The 17806-nt window shown below is 34.4% G+C and overlaps 1 protein-coding gene across 1 annotated transcript in view; it reads right to left on the bottom strand.

Moving 5' to 3' along the window:
• Positions 1–17806, bottom strand: part of scfd2 (sec1 family domain containing 2) — a 227306-nt gene that overhangs the window by 98695 nt on the left and 110805 nt on the right. The window lies entirely within an intron of this gene.

The following is a 17806-nucleotide window of genomic DNA, read 5'->3' as shown; positions in this document are numbered from 1 at the left end:
TTTGTTCTGTAGACCAGTGTTTCCCAACCCTGTTCCTGGAGGCACACCAACAGTACATATTTTGGATGTCTCCATTATCTGACACATTCGTGTCAGGTTTTGGGGTCTTTTCTAATGTTCTGCTGAGTTGATTCAGGTGTGTTTGATTAGGTAGAGGTTGAAAATGTGGACTGTTGGTGTGCCTTCAGGAACAGGGTTGGAAAACACTGCTGTAGATTATCGAAAAAATATATAGCTTAAAGAGGCTAATAATTTTGACCTTAAAATGGCTTTTAAAAAATTAAAAATTGCTTTTATTCTAGCCAAAATAAAACAAATAAAATTTTCTCCAGAAGAAAAAATATTATCAGACATACTGTGAAAATTTCCTTGCTCTGTTTAACATAATTTGGGAAATATTTAAAAAAGAAAGAAAATTCAAAGGGGGGCTAATAATTCTGACTTCAACTGTATGATTGAAAGACTAATTCTTCTCATGGGAAGAATTGTTATCAGTATTATGGTAAAATATCACTCATGCCGAATGTGTTTAGCAGTCGTTTTGTCCAAAGTGTATACACACATATATCTTGTATAGTAATTTAAAGCTACAATGTCAAACATAAACACAAAAAAAGCCATCACAGCGGTGCAAGTGATATCTGATCTGTCCACCAAAACAAATACACACATTCACACACACACACACACACACACACGTTTAGGCCACACACAGATTTAGACAAACACACAAAGACCCACTTCTCTCACACACACACAAAAATGTCAACTCAACGATATTTTTATATTGTATTAAGCGCTGTGTGTGAATGTGAATGTGTGTGCATGTGTATTTGTTTTTAACGTGTGTATTTGTGAAAGATGAAACGCTCTTGGCCGAGTGGATGAAGTGGGATTTGAGTTTGTCCTGTATATGTGTGCAGTTAAATCACGATGTTTTGGCAGTAAAGTGAAAAAAGAGGGAAAGAGAGATTATGTGAATGTGTTTGTGTGCTGACAGTTTGACATTTACATGCAATTATTCCAGTGTGTTTGTGTGCATTTTTGTTTATCCATGCAGGTTTTTGAATGCTTTCCAAAATGTGACTGTGTGTAATTATAAATTATGCATGTGTGTATTCGTAAGTCTATTAATAATTCTGCAGACAGATACAGCACTTTGTTGTCTCCTCATAACACACAGATACAGTGAAGCTGCTGGCAGACTTCTAGAACAGTATTCTTAATATATGCATCACGAATGATGGTCAATGAAATGGTCCACTGCAACACAAATGTGAAAGTTAATAACACATATATAGCAACATTCAATCATTTTCTTGGCTTTATCTCCATTTCCGAGGTCACCACAGTGGAATAACCCGCCAACTATTCCAGAATATGTTTCACGCAGCGGATTCAGAAAAAAAAATCCCTTCCAGATGCAACCCAGTACAGGGAAACACCCATACACTTTTAAATTCTCACACACACACTCATACACTACGACAATTTTTTTGTTTACCCAACTCTATAGTGTAGAATTCTATATAAATCTATAGTGCATGTCTCTGGACTGTGGGGGAAACCGGAGCACCTGGAGGAAACCCATGTGAACACGGGGAGAACATGCCAACTCCACACAGAAATGGCAACTGGACCAGCCAGGACTGGAACCAGCGACCCTCTTGCTTTGAGTGCTAGCCACTGAGCCATCGTGCTTAAAGCAACTTAAGTTTTACATTTTGAAAAATGGACAAAATCTGATAGTATGATTAAGTTATTAAGACAGAGTTAGCATGAGCTGGATGAAAAATACAATTAAATAAAATAATAATGTTAAAAATATTGGCGGATACCATTTTCTTTCACTTGTATTTTTTTTCCAGAGACAATCAAAAATGGAAGGGAAATATAGGAAGTAAACATGAAATTTTAATTCTATTGAATGTATTAATACAAAAAAATCTAAACGTTTTAATAGCACTGACTCCTCAGTCGCATGTTTATAAATTAATTTAGAGAAAAAAATCTCCAGAATTATCAATTTAATGATTAATTTTGACTAATTGAATACAAAAATTGTTGAAAAAATAAACAGGGGGGGCTAATAATTCTGAATTCAACTATATATATAATTTTTTTTTTATTTTTATATAAAATATGAAAGATTTTATTATATTTAATATACTTATTTTATTTTCTCCAATAAATATTGCGATATGAATACAGTTTCACGAGACGGTTTGAATGGCACTACTTGGTGTTTTTGGAACTACTTGGAACAGAAATGTAATAACCGCAGTGCAAAGAAAATGCCTTTCTAGCCTTGTTTTGTCTCATTTCCAGAATTTCCAAATTTCCAAACAATCTCACAAAATTCTTAGAGCGAGTAAAAATATTATTTTGTTTTCACCATGAGTCAAAATTAAGTTTTTTCTTAAACAAGCTAAATTACCTGTCAGTAGGGTGAGTGAAATAATAAGTTATTTCGCTTTGAAATATAGATATTTGAACTAAAAACAAGACACAAATTCTAAGTATGCTTTTTTTATTTTATTTTTTTTTATAAATCATATAAATTCTGTGTAAATACAGTGATTTAATACAACTGTGTAGCTCCTGCTCAACTATAATTCAGACTCAACATTGCCTATCTTTGCGGTGTGACTATTGCGGATGTGCACATTGTGATATCGATGCTAAATCGATACATTGTGCAGCCCTAACATACATATATACATGGATATGTGTACAGTTTTTAAATATAAATAATACATATACAGTACAAACAATACACTTATGTGTTAGAATTAAATTATAATAAATAAATGTATTATGTAAACACAAAACTTTATGTTTTTAATGGGATTAATTGATTAATCATTGAACACCACTAAAGATTTATCAAAAAAAAAATTATCCATAAACAAGCGATATATTAAGATGATCCAACTAATTTTCATTGGATAAAAAGACTGATATAAAAAATCCAATATCCTGCATCACTAGGAAACAACTATACCTCCTTATGTTGATTTTAAACCTTGACGTGGCCAGCAGACCTTGATACCATTCAGAATAATAAATCATAATCCGTAATGCAGAGCAGATGCTTTTCTATTTCTAACACTCCTCACTGTTCAAAGCACTGAACCATTAAAAAAATCAGGTCTGTGATTCATGTGCAATCCATCAGCTCCTAATTCAGACAATCCCACTCTATAAACAGTCTTCAAGGTTTTATTTATTGATGGGGCTCGTCCAATTCTATAAACAGACACAGTAGCACCGTAGTTTTTCAGAAAGTCAACACCTCCGCCAATAACACCCACTGTTGTGCACAAAAGCCTTCAAGCTCATCCAATTACATTTGCTGTTTCAGCCCAGCGGGAGGCCTCTTTATCCAATAATATTTCTTGTTTCTGTGCAGCAGTGATCGCTCAGGTAACATGTGTGGAGTTGGCTCAACAAAACTCCACAAAAAAAAATGTTTCCTCTGATATAAGACTTGAAATGGAAACATTTTCTTAGATTAACAGACTTGTGCTTTAATTAAAAACAGCCAAACACTGGTCAAAAGATTTGGATGAGTGTGATTTTTAAATGTTTTTGGCTCACAAAAGCTGCGTACATGTAATTAAAACAAAGTAAAAACTTAAAGTTCTTAAATATTATTACAATGAAAATAATTGTTTTCTACGGAAGCGTACAGCTGCCACCCAGTTAAAAAAAAAAATCTGAGCTTTATCACGTTTGTACAATATACTTTTCACGTTCTTACAATATAATATCACGTTTGTACAATATAATTATCACGTTCTTACAATATAATATCACGTTTGTACAATACTCCTATAACGTTTGTACAATATACTTTTCACGTTCTTACAATATAATATAACGTTTGTACAATATAATTATCACGTTCTTACAATATAATATCACGTTTGTACACAATATTTTTAACGTTCGTACAATATAATTATCACGTTATTACGTGAAAACTTTATTGTCAGGTGCGAAGATGAAAAGCCCGCCTACCTGAAAACTGGCATGCTGATAACAACATTGTCCAAGCTGATCAGTAGCTGCAAAATTTCCCCATGTCTCAATCCAAGCATAAAATAGAACTTAATTAACTCTGTTAAACGAGACATTTTCTCACGCTCTGATCGCACCAGGTAAACGTAGCCTAAACAATAAAGTTTTCACGTAATAACGTGATAATTATATTGTACAAACGTGATATTATATTGTAAGAACGTGAAAAGTATATTGTACAAACGTGATATTATATTGTAAGAACGTGATAATTATATTGTACAAACGTGATATTATATTGTAAGAACGTGAAAAGTATATTGTACAAACGTGATATTATATTGTAAGAACGTGATAATTATATTGTACAAACGTGATATTATATTGTAAGAACGTGGTAATTATATTGTACAAACGTGATATTATATTGTAAGAACGTGATAATTATATTGTACAAACGTGATATTATATTGTAAGAACGTGAAAAGTATATTGTACAAACGTGATATTATATTGTAAGAACGTGATAATTATATTGTACAAACGTGATATTATATTGTAAGAACGTGATAATTATATTGTACAAATGTGATATTATATTGTACAAACGTGATATTATATTGTAAGAACGTGAAAAGTATATTGTACAAACGTGATAAAGCTCAGATTTTTTTTTACCTGGGTGGCAGCTCTACGCTTCAGTAGTTTTCTTATTGAACCTACAGTATACATTTTTAAATATTTTTGCATTAATGCATTTGCTCTTCAGTGTTTGTACTTTCAGCAGTTCAAAATAAACCACACTGAACTTAACTAAACTGAACATCAACTCTAAAAACTGGACTGACACAGTTTCAGATTACTAGAACTTCTATGCTAATCTGCTTTGATGCAATTTACATTGTGAAATCGCCATATAAAATAAACATGAATTGAACTGATATGAATTTATGCAAAAGAATGTTCAAAATAAAATTATTTATTTGATATAAAATCTTATTTTATATCAAACTAGAAACAAGTATGCTTTTAGTTTTTTTAATAAATCATATAAATTCTGTGTAAATACAGTGATTTAATACAACTGTGTAGCTCCTGCTCAACTATAATTCAGACTCAACATTGCATATCTTTACGGTGTGACTATTGCGGATGTGCACATTGTGATATCGATGCTAAATCGATACATTGTGCAGCCCTAACATACATATATACATGGATATGTGTACAGTTGTTAAATATAAATAACACATATACAGTACAAACAATACACATAAATTTATTATGTAAACACAAAACTTTATTTTTTTAATTCATTGATTAATTGATTAATCGTTGAAAACCACTAAAGATTTAGTAACAAACAATTGAATCCATAAAAGAGCGATATGATAAGATGATCCATTTGATATAAAATCTTATTTTTTACATTATCATTACATCTTTACTGACACTTTTACTGTAAAAAAATGTTGGGTTCCACACAACAGATTAGTGTTGGGAAGAAATGAAGAAATTAAGTTAACTTATTAATTTTTACAAATTTAAGTGGATTAAACATAAAACAATTAAGTTGTCCCAAAAAAATTTAGTTGTGTTGTTTTAGCTCATTTTAAATAAGTAGTTTGGACAAATAACAAACCTCATTTTGAGTGTTGAACAAGCTTATGTACCCTTGGTGAACAAACTTTTAATGTTACGTACTTTTGGATTGTAATTTATTGCAATTTCCACAAAAAATCTTTAAGCAGCCCAACAGTTTTCAACACTGATAAGAATAATAGCAATAATGAAAACATTTGTAATAATACATGTTTTTGAGCAGCAGATGATCATAACATGATGATTTTTGAAGAATCATGCGACACTAAAGATTAGAAGAATAATCCTGAAAATTCAGCTTTTAAACAATTTTAAAACATAAATATAGAAAGCATTTACTTTAAATAGTAATAATATTTCATAATTTTACCATTTCTTACTCTACACTGTCAAAAATATCTGTAAATTAACAGTTGGCCATTTTGTGATTCAGGTTTTTAATTTTTTTCATTATTTATGCTTTTGAATCACACTAGAAGACCTTTCTTCCGACAACTTATAACTTTGAAACGTTGGAAAAAGTGACTTATGAACATTTTTTATAGTTTAAAGTGATATATTGTCTGGGCTGGTGTTGTATTTTATGTATTTCATGCTGCAAAAACCTTGTAATAAGCTACATTTTCTGTTATTTTACAGATTCATTCATTTATATATTATTTCTTAAACATTATATTATTTCTAACTACTAAAATGTCAATAAAAGTCCCTTTGTTAGACTGTAGAGTTGAATTTTCACCATAAAAAGTAGACAGAACAGAGATAAAGCTCCCATTATGAAATTCATAACCGTAAATAGATGGAAAACACAAAAACACAGATTTTTTTACAGTGTTTTTTGATCAAATAAATGCAGCCTTGGTGAGCAGAATAGACTTCTTTAAAAAAACATATTTAAAATTTTTTAATGATCTACAGGTTACCATCACCAATTAAATATAGATTTAGAGTCAGACTCTGCCAAGTTCATCCTCTATATTGAAGTGAACCCTCTCTCAGTTGCGCTGTGCTCCTCAACCCCTGTGTGTCTGGAGGAACTTTACTGCTTCACCTCTGACTCTCCACCCGCTGCTCTGTGAAGCCACAAGCCTTCAGTGATGACAGCGCTGAACTCCAATAACATCATAATAACATGTCGAGGAACACACAGCCCCCCCTACACTGCTGTAGATCACACTCACAGAAGCAACAAAGTAAAGATCGACCTCTCAAGCTCTACATGTAATTACCCAGATGGACAGATAGATACAGGAGGCAGACATTCAATTTATTCAATCAGGTAGTTTGGTCATAAAAACATACAATTAAACTCTTTGAGTCATCACAAGGCTTTTATAAAAAGCATGAAGACATCAAAAACATTAGGATATGATTACAGATTTTCAGGATAAGATGAGATTATTAGATATTACACTGTAAAAAAATCTTGGTTGCATTAAAATTCTAAGCTGAATCAAATTAACCTTATGAGTCCATTGAACTTGTATTATGTTAAACTGACTTAAAACAGCTTGTGTAACTTATACAACTAAGTTAGAACATGATTAACTAATGACCTAAAACATGCTGTCAGGAGTAATTGATCATATATATATTTATTATAACATTTTAAATGTAATAGCACATCATTTGCAACAGGTTAAACACAATTGTTAGCTTGATGGCTCTGGAATTTGACTAGTTTTGTAGGGATTCAACTATTGTGTGATAATTCTGATTTTTCAGCCACCAAAAACAGTGCTAAACATCAAAGCTGATTGATGTTTAACTATTTTCAGTTTCACTATGTTCCTCTTACAGCATTGATAATGTAGTTCATTCATAATATTGTCAGTCATATTGACTTTAATTTATATATAAAACAAGATAAAAGGCAATTTAAATGCAAGCGCCATCAAGAGATGCAGACTAGTGGAGAGTAGGGCTGCACAATTAATCAAAAAAAGATTGTGACCTCGATTTGACCCCACACGATCTTAATTCTGCTTTTCTGCGATTCAGTTAATTATATTTTCAAGTTCGAGAGAAGCATAAAGGAGTTCGCACAAGTCTTTATGTTGTTTAAAAGCCTATACAGTTGAAGTCAGATTTATTAGCCCCCCTTTTATTTTATTTTTTTTAATATTTCCCAAATGATGTTTACCAGAGCAAGGAAATTTTCACATTATGTCTGATAATACTTTTCCTTCTGGAAAAAGTCTTATTTGTTTTGCTTCAGCTAGAATAAAAGCAGTTTTTAATTTTTTATGAACCATTTTAAGGTCAAAATTATTAGCCCCTTTAAACTTTTTTTTCAATAGTCTACAGAACAAACCATCGTTATACAATAACTTGCCTAATTACCCTAACCTGCCTATTTAACCTAATTAACCTAGTTAAGCCTTTAAATGTCCCTTTAAGCTGTATAGAAGTGTCTTGAAAAATATTTAATAAATCAGGTGGGCTAATTCTGACCTGGACACCTCCAAAAAGTGTCACATACTGTATTTGTAAGGTATAATTCACTCAAAAATGTCATCTCTGTCTTAATGTAATGATGTAATCACTGCTGCGAAATCACACATTAAATCACACGTGAGCTGACGCACTGTTTGTTTACTACTGAGAGGATGTAGACTACTAGTAAGAATGATGTAGTGAACAGAACCTGCATAGGCTGTGAATAACAGGTAATAAAGTTGTCTGATATCTGATAATGGCAGATGTCTCATTTAATCAAGCGCATTTCTCAAACATAATAATTCAACTTCAGAATTATGAATAGTTGTAATTTGGATCACTTTACTGTGAATTAACAACCAGGACAAATTATTGTCCGTTCAAGTCTATACAAAACATAAAAGCATTTTAACCAACAGTAGACCTACAAATAGGCCAGATATTATTATTGCTGTTTTACCTTATATTTGAAAATTAACAATAATAATAGCCTACTCATCTTAAACTTTATTTTACATTTAAAGAATCATGAGAAATTCGTGATCTTCATTTTAAGCAAAAAAAAAAAAAAAAAGGTGATTCTCATATTAGCCAGAATCGTGCAGCTCTAGTGCAGAATATCCTTTCTTATTTATCTATTTATTTAATTATTCTCTACTTCTTTTTTTTCCTGTGTTTGTGGTGTTCCTGGCCAATGAGTTTTTCTATCCCCACTGTTACTAGCACCTGCAAACCATGGGTTTAACAATCCACCTTTAAATGACATGCTCTCCTCTCCATATGCACCACACACTCTCCTACTGTACGTTCACACCGAAAGCGGCGAGAGCGTCAAAGTAGCCGGAAGTTATTCATTTTCAATTGGAGCTGGTGGCGATAAGTGGCGAGGATCAGCGGGCCGCGTCTTCGCCGGTGTGGGCGTCGAGGAGAGTTGAAATCAAGTCAACTTTATGAGCTATGGCAAGCAATCAGAATGTAGAAGTCCACCACTTGAGAGGAGTCCAGAGAACACAGTCACTGTGAACTTTGGTTTCGACCACAGTTGTTCACGAGGGTTTGATTATTGCGGTCGCCAGATCTCCAATTCTTTGCAATGTTTTCTTAGAGGAAAATACATTTAAAAAAAAAGTTAGTGGCGAGTTGATGTGCATTAATGTTATATATTTTTTTTTCTTTAAAAAAGCAGGAATCTCATGCGACAAGTATTACTGCTTCAGAATGTTTCAGACATATGACACATTGGATAATTAACTGATGCAACTTGATCTACCATTGTTAAATGATTGTGATAAAAAGTGTGCAACAATTTCACACTAGAAACGTGTTTTACACTAGAATGTTAATGATCTGATATGCTGCAACCGGCCCTTTAAATACGAGATCAATGTAGCTAATATTGACGCTCTCGCTGTCGGAGGTGAAGGCAGACAGCGTTGTCACCAGGGCGGCCAGAGCGACCTTTGACGCTCTCACCGCCTTCAGTGTGAACGAAGTTATTCTCTAATGCTCCATCTTTCTGAAAACGTCTTGCAATTCTTAGTGTGTTCTGCAGGTGAGTGGGCTTGACAAACCACCTGCAGGACACACTCTCTCTTCTCCATATGCTTGGAGTTAAAAAGATAATAATCATTTAGATTTGCTGATTTAGTAACTTTTCACAGTATTGGGTTGAGGCTGGAAGGACACCCGCTGTGTAAAACATGTGCTGGAATAGTTGGTGGTTCATTCCGCTGTGGCGCCCCCTGATAAATAAGAGACTAAACTGAAAGAAAATAATTGAATGATTTAGTAACTGACAACAGCATTTATATACTGCTACTCTCTGATGATTTGAAGTGCTTCATTTATCCTCACTTGTAAATCGCTTGCAAAATATAAATAGACAGACAGACAGACAGACAGACAGACTGCACAGCTGATGTTGGTAAACAGGACGACGCACATAATGAAAGGCAGCTGTGAATGTTACACCAGCACTTACACCATTAGCCCGTCTGTAATTGTGTCGTCCGGTGACGCTCTGTAATTCGTCAGATCTGTGAGGAGCAAACGCATCTTTGAGTGTGTTTTTAACCTCTCTCACCCTCCCCATCAGTGTGTGTTTTGCTCAGACAGACTCTTCTGCTGTGTATTTGTGTAGGATTGTGTGTCCTGTTATTGAAGCTCTCTGTAAATATGTTTATGCGTGAGTGGGTGACTTTCATTATGACAGTCTTCTCTGATTTTCAACGGATTTGAAACGAGGGTTCAGGCAAAGTGTTTCTCATGTTGACCAGGACTGAGTGCACGTTAATATGTGTGTGTGGGTTTAAAGTCAAGCCTGCTTTCTATTCAGACCAATGTAATTGAAGTAAATGTCACAATCGATATTTTTACTGAACACACGGTACGAGCACACCACGCAGCTGCACGTTCTTGCATTGTTGAATAATTTGTTACACTGACGATTGAACATATGGTAAAGTTTCGTCCATGTGGTCCAGACACACACACATAACGTTCATACATTCTAAACGCCATTTAAACGTACAAATAGCTGTCAATGAGCGGTGTACATGTTCCTGGACACACCTGGTGTGCATTGGCACTGTAATTGGCAGGCCAGTGTTTATATGAAAGAGTCATAGGCTTTTAAAGACAGAAACAGGGAAAGAGGGAGGGAGGAGAGGGAGGGAGGGAGAGGGAGAGAGGGAGAGGGAGGGAGGGGGGGAGAGAGAGAGAGAGAGAGAGAGAGAGAGAGAGAGAGAGAGAGAGAGAGGAGAGAGAGGAGAGAGAGAGAGAGAGGAGAGAGGGAGAGAGGAGGGAGAGAGGAGGAGAGAGAGAGAGAGAGAGAGAGGAGAGAGGGAGAGGGAGAGAGAGGAGAGAGGGAGAGAGAGAGAGAGAGAGGAGGAGAGAGAGAGAGGAGAGAGAGAGAGCGGAGAAGACGAGAGGGAGAGAGAGAGAGAGAGAGGAGAGAGAGAGCGAGAGGAGAGAGAGGGGAGAGGAGATGGAGAGGAGGGGAGAGCGAGAGAGAGAGAGAGAGAGGAGAGGAGAGAGGGAGAGAGCGGGAGAGAGAGAGAGAGAGGAGAGAGAGAGAAGAGAGAGACGAGAGAGAGCGAGAGAGAAGAGAGAGAGAGAGGAGGGAGAGAGGAGAGAGAAGAGGAGAGAGAGAGAGAGAGAGAGAGAGAGAGAGAGAGAGAGAGAGGGGGCCCCTCAGCCGAGCAGAGCAGGAAGTTCACCAGAGCCAAAGCATTCTTCATTAATGCAAGACAAGAAAAGAAAGGCTAGAGCGGAGGAAGCAGAGAAAAAAAATATATAATTCTGTCAGCAAAAAAAAAAATTTTTTTAAATGCAAATCTTCAAAAATCGCAAAGAATAAATACATTTTTGGTTATTAAAAAAAATAAATAAAATAAAAAAAAAAAACGCAAAAGGAAAGTTTTGAGAAATAAAAATGAAATTTGCAAACAAAAAAAAGAACTGCAATAAAAATTAAGCAGTGCAAAAAACCCCGAAAAATATTTGCAAAAGATATAATATTTGCAAAACATTTTTATAGCATTGCCTTTACAAAACCTGTTCAGTCAATTACAATGCTTATTGCTTTTTAGTCAACCATGAGTTTGCGATGATGTTTTCACTTTGCACATCACGCACGACATGCCTCCATTTAAGCGACGTCATCACCTGGAGACAGTATCACCCAGCCTGATCTACGAGAAAACGTAAGTATTTTACGTTTTGACAGTTTAGTGGCTAATTCGTACGAATGGTACGATTTTAAAAAAGGGAGGCGGGGCACCTAACCCACCCCTAAACCCAACCGTCATTGGAGGATGAGCAAATCGTACTAAATTGTAAGAATTAGATCGTACGAATTAGCCACTAAAAAAAAAGTTACGAATTGCCGTGAAATTGCGTTGGTATCACCGAGGTCGTCTTATAGCACAGTAGGTTTGGGCCTGCCGTAAACGCCCAAGTACCCTTGACTCCACCCCCTTGACGCCCGCCCCCTTGTCAAATCAGGGCCACAAAGTGAAATGTGCAGAAACGTGAAGTGCAAAGTGTAACAGCATCGCAAACTCACGGTTGACAAAAAAGCAAATCAAAATAAGTACTGCAATTGACTGAACGGTTTTTGTAAAAGCAATGCTATAAAAAATGTTTTTCAAATATATCTGGGGTTTTTATTGCAAATATTTAGATTTTTATTTGCAAATTAAATTTTTATTTCTCAAAACTTAATTTTTCCTTTGTAACTTTTAATTTTTGTTAGCAAAATTAATTTTTGTTTCTCAAAAAAATTCTTTGCGCTTTGCGATTTTTGGAGATTTGCATTTTTTTTTGCTCAATACTTTATTTATTTATTTTATTTTTTTATTTTGCAAGTATATATGGCTCTAGATGGACTCCATACATGACAGAGTATGTAATGCTTTGCCTTAATAAATTAAATATTAAATTTAAGAAAAAAATTTAGAATAGTATAAATAACATATAGAATAATAGAATAAATAGAATTTAAACATTAAAATAAAATATATTATAACAACAACAACAACAATAATATAAAAAAAGAAGACATACAAATAATATATTATTATTATAAAATCTAAAACATTAATACAAAAAGTCCAAAGGATTAGTGGAGATTTTCTATATTATAATGAAAAAATATATAATAATTAAACAAAATGAAAAATAAATAAATATGTTGTTATAAAATATGTAAAAAAAACTACAATATCACTTTTATTAATCACTAAAAAGTACAAAAGATAGTGTATATAATGTATATAATTAATAATTATATGTTTATAATTCATTCATTCTTTTACTTTTCTTTGGCTTAGTCCCTTTATTCATGAGGGGTTGCCACAGCGGAATGAACCGGCAACTTATCCAGCATTGTTTTACGCAGCGGATGCCCTTCCAGCTGCAACCCAGTACTGGGAAACATCCATAAACACTCATTCGCACAAACTCTTAAACACTTTGGCCAAATTAGTTTATTCAATTCACCTATAGTGCTTGTCTTTGGACTGTGGGGAAACTGGAGCACCTAGAGGAAACCCACACGAGCACAGGGAGGGCTCGAACCAGTGACCCTTTTGCTGTGAGGCGACAGTGCTAATCACTGAGATAACATGTCGCCCATATTTTTAATTATATATGTATATTATTAAAGAATTCCACCAAAAGTCATGTGTACATTCATACAGTCTCATTTCATGGTGCAACAACTAGATTAGCAAATGTTTCCATTTGCTTCCCATAATAATGCACTGGTTGATGCATCACCATCCTGCTCATGCTAAATTTAAACAGTAAATATACTTCAGTTCAAAAGCAAGAGCAGGACATACTTTTCCATCCTTCCCTAAAATATACCCTATATAAACAAGGTCCATAATGAATAATAGACATCAACCTTCAGCTCGACAACCATGCTCAAGAACACTCAAGTTACAACATACTTTCCAACAATCGCAATGCAGCAACATGCCAGCTTGTTCCTCTCAGAACCCCACAGGTACGGAAACTTTCGTAAAAACTTAAAAACCCTTATTCTAACCACACTGACACACACACACTGATTTGAATAGGCACGGTAAAGATGGAGGACCACACGCCAGTCTGACCACCATGGCAAAAGCATCTATTACCCGCTTCCAATGCCCGCCACTGATGGCGACTCTCAGGGTGTGTCTACCAGTCTAATAGGCACTTTGAATTTGACTTTAGCACAACATCAAATCATAGCACAAGTAAAACAAGCTATACACACACACACACACCAAAACAGCAGAGCGCTCAAGGTTGGAAAGTTGAACTTGTAGTCATGTTTTCAAAAGATGCACGGCACACAGAAACCTCCGTGAAACCTTGAATACACAATATTATGTAGGCGGCTAGCGAAAATGACTAAGAAACTAAAGCCTGGTTTAAAGTCTGAGTGTACAGAGTTCATTCCTGCAGTCACAAATCAGGCTGAATCAGGTTTACAGGCTCTCATATGGGCCACAGATTCCAGATGGCTTCCATCAGCTGTCACTAAACCGAGAGAGGGAGAGCGTGAGGGGGGAAAAAAAAGAAAAAAGGGAAAGGGAGAAGGCTGGAGGAAAAAGTAAATTAAAGATTGAATCTTTTACTTTCAAGTGGACTCCAGCCTAAAAGAGAGAAGTGTGTGTGAATGATGGAGTATGAGTGATTACTCCTGAGTACAAAAGACGGCAAAGGGGTTTCACTTATTTATCTTAACTTGTTCACCTTTACCATCTGATTGAATCTTCTCTCTGAACCAGTTCTCCCTTCATCCTTTCATTTTACTCAAACATACAGTGCAGTGACTGAGAGACTAATCTGTTGGAGCAACTTACAGTATAAGAAATACAGATGAGGTCAGAATTATTAGCCCTCCTGTGCATTTTAATTCTTTTCTAATATTCCACCAGGGTTGTTTAACTGAGCAAAGACATTTTTTAAGTTGTCCTAATAATTTTTCTGTATTTATTTTATTTTCGTTAGGTTTGGCGTGGAATAAAAACAGTTAGATACATTTTTAAAGAGCTAAGGAGCGCAGGTTTGCACTTGACATTGGTGGGGACGGGTGAATCAAACAACAAATATATGCTGTTATTTATTTAACTGCTATTCAAATATATTAATAATCCTCTCTTCATACAGTTTATTAAGTTTTAAGCCTGTAGCCAAGGGGGGGTTGGGTGTTTCGAAAGACAATAAGTTAGGGTTATTATTATTTTAAAGTTTTAACATATTATTAAAACTCAGCAGGGCTGAGCCTGGTCAGTCCCCTGGATAGATGACCACATGGGAAAACTAGGTTGCTGTTGGAAGTAGTGTTAGTGGAGATCAGCAGGGGGCGCTCAACCTGAAGTCTGTGTGAGTCCTAATGCCCCAAGTAAAATGAAGGAGACACCATACTGTCAGTGTGTGCTGTCTTTCGTTAAAACGTTGACTCTATGTGGTCATTAAAAACACTTATCCATGGGATTCTACTTTTTTAAAGAGCAGGGGTGTAACCCCAGTGTCTTGACCAAATTCCCTCCATCGGCCCTTAACCATCATGGCAATCATCCCCATCATCCGAATTGGCTCTATCACTGTCTCTCCACTCCATCTATCTGATGTGTGGTGAGCGCACTGGCGCCATTATCCTGTGGCTGCCGTCACATCATCCAAGTGGATGCTGCACACTGGTGGTGGTGTGGAGAGACGCCCCATAATGATTGTGAAGCTCTTTAAATGCACTATATAAAATACACACATTACATTACAACAATGTTGTATTGTTTTACAATAACTTGCCTAGTTAACCTAGTAATTAGTGATAACACAATGAATTAGTTATCAGAAATTAACTATTATGTTTAAAAAGTGTAAAAAAAAAAAATCAACCCTAGATTACATAGCACTTGTGAAGAAAAAAAAAAATTATATACATAACCTGTTGCGTTATTTCAATGACAAATGTCGTCAGCGCAGTATTATGAGTCGAGATTGCATTTATGTAATAGCCTACAGCATGCAAATCTCTTTACTTGCGCGCCGATTTCCTCTGCTCGTGCACAAAACTTTTTGCGCGCCCTCAAATACACAGTACTCGAGCACAGATCTTCTCGTGTGCTCTCAAATAAACGCTGCTGAAGTGTGATTTAGCACGTTTATGTAACAAGTATGTCTCCAACATTTATAAGATTTGCTAGGAATATTTATGAATATCTCCAATAGACCTGCAGAGCGGTATTAATGTGTCCCGAAGTAAAGTGAAACGGCTATATGTCGTGTTTGCTGGCCTCTTGCACCAGTCAGTCAGTCAGTCAGTCAGTCAGCACCTAACCTTAAAGGGTTAAACAAATGACGCACAGCACTACTACGGTCGGTTACAGAAAAGTTCACGCTGTTATAATTCACTTACCCTTTAATACGTCTTGATGCGATTATCACCCGCTATTAAAAAAATTAAATGTTTTAAATGAGAAGCTGTAATGTTGCCGTAGCTGGTTGAATTTTGGCGTGGCGCCCCACCATGGAAGAATGAATGTAGCGGAAACCATGTATATGTATATATATATATATATATATATATATATATATATATATATATATATATATATATATATATGTATATATGTATGTATATATGTATATATATATATGTATATATGTATGTATATATGTATATATATATATGTATATATATATATATATATATATATATATATATATATATATACATATATATATATATATATATATATATATATATATATATATATACATATATATATATATATATATATACATATATATATATATATATATATATACATATATATATATATATATATATATATATATATATGTATATACATATACATATATATATATATATATATATATATATATATATATATATATATATATATATATATATATATATATATATATATATATATATATATATATATATGTATACACACACACATATACATATATACATAAATAGCAATTTAAAATATTTTCTATTCTATTATGTAATTATTGCAGTCATAATAAGCTGAACTTTTATAATTCCCTAATTCCTAAAGAGTTCAAATGACCTTTTAAATATCATTCCATATTATACTTTAAGAGTGCTTTTTAAGTATATCCGATTGTTGTACTGCCAGTGGTTGTTCATCACAGCACCAATGCTTGAAGACTTAATAGCTCACTTATTTCCAAACATTATTTAACACTAATTGTTTTACTTTTGTTTAATAACTCTGCAATTAATGTAACTAAATTAATGAAAACTACAAAAGCATTTATTAATCTTAGGTGAGCATTTATAATTTCTTAGCTGATGTCTCATAATGAAAAATATCAGCATCCTTTTTTTAAATGAAGAATTTTTCTTTTATTAAACATATATTAAACATTTTTAATATTTATTCTTAACATGTATTTACAATATACAGCAATGGCTGCCCACTGCTCAGGGTGTGTGTTCACAGTGACAAGTTTACATAGACATCAGCTACATAGACATCTAATGATTTGCCTTAATCTGAATAAGACAATAATATGACTATGGTGTTTACATGAGTTGCTTTTTGAACGTTCCTTTCATGATCAGGTTTTACATATGACAGCCTATAGATCTATTAATGTCATTGCGTCACCACGCTATCCACGTTTCCTCTGGAGTTTCATGTAATTTTGGGTTGACTTGAACTGCAGTTTGGCACTTTCACTTTTATTCAGGAACATTTCATGCATGCTCCCATGACATACGAGATATTGGATGCGAGTATGAATTGCTGGAAGAGTGTTGATTTAATGGAATTTGATATTGCACGCGGCATGGGGGAACTACCTCCACATTTTGCGTTGCAGGTGTCTGTGGTCCTTCACTGACTCAGTAGGTGCAGAGAATAGTGTCAAACATCCGTGTGTACATAGACTACCCTGTCGTAAAGTGCAATGAAAATCCCACATGTGGTAATAATTTGATAAAGGTGTTTACATGTCTGTACTGCACTTCAATAATGTGACTAAAATCAACATACTCCACATCTCTTAATTTCATTTCTGTTTAGTTCGATTATTACCTTATTAGGATTAAATTAATCAAAAATCGTTGTTTACATGTTAGATTCTTATTTAGAGTGGTGTCCAAGTAAACATACTCGGTGTGTTTGTGTTCACTGCTGTGTGTGTGTGCACTTGGATGGGTTAAATGCAGAGCACATTCTGA

Source organism: Danio aesculapii, chromosome 20, assembly GCF_903798145.1.
Source record: "Danio aesculapii chromosome 20, fDanAes4.1, whole genome shotgun sequence".
Taxonomy (NCBI): Eukaryota; Metazoa; Chordata; class Actinopteri; order Cypriniformes; family Danionidae; genus Danio; species Danio aesculapii.
Note: the sequence above shows the minus strand (reverse complement) of the source record. Positions and strands in the feature narration are given on the sequence as shown.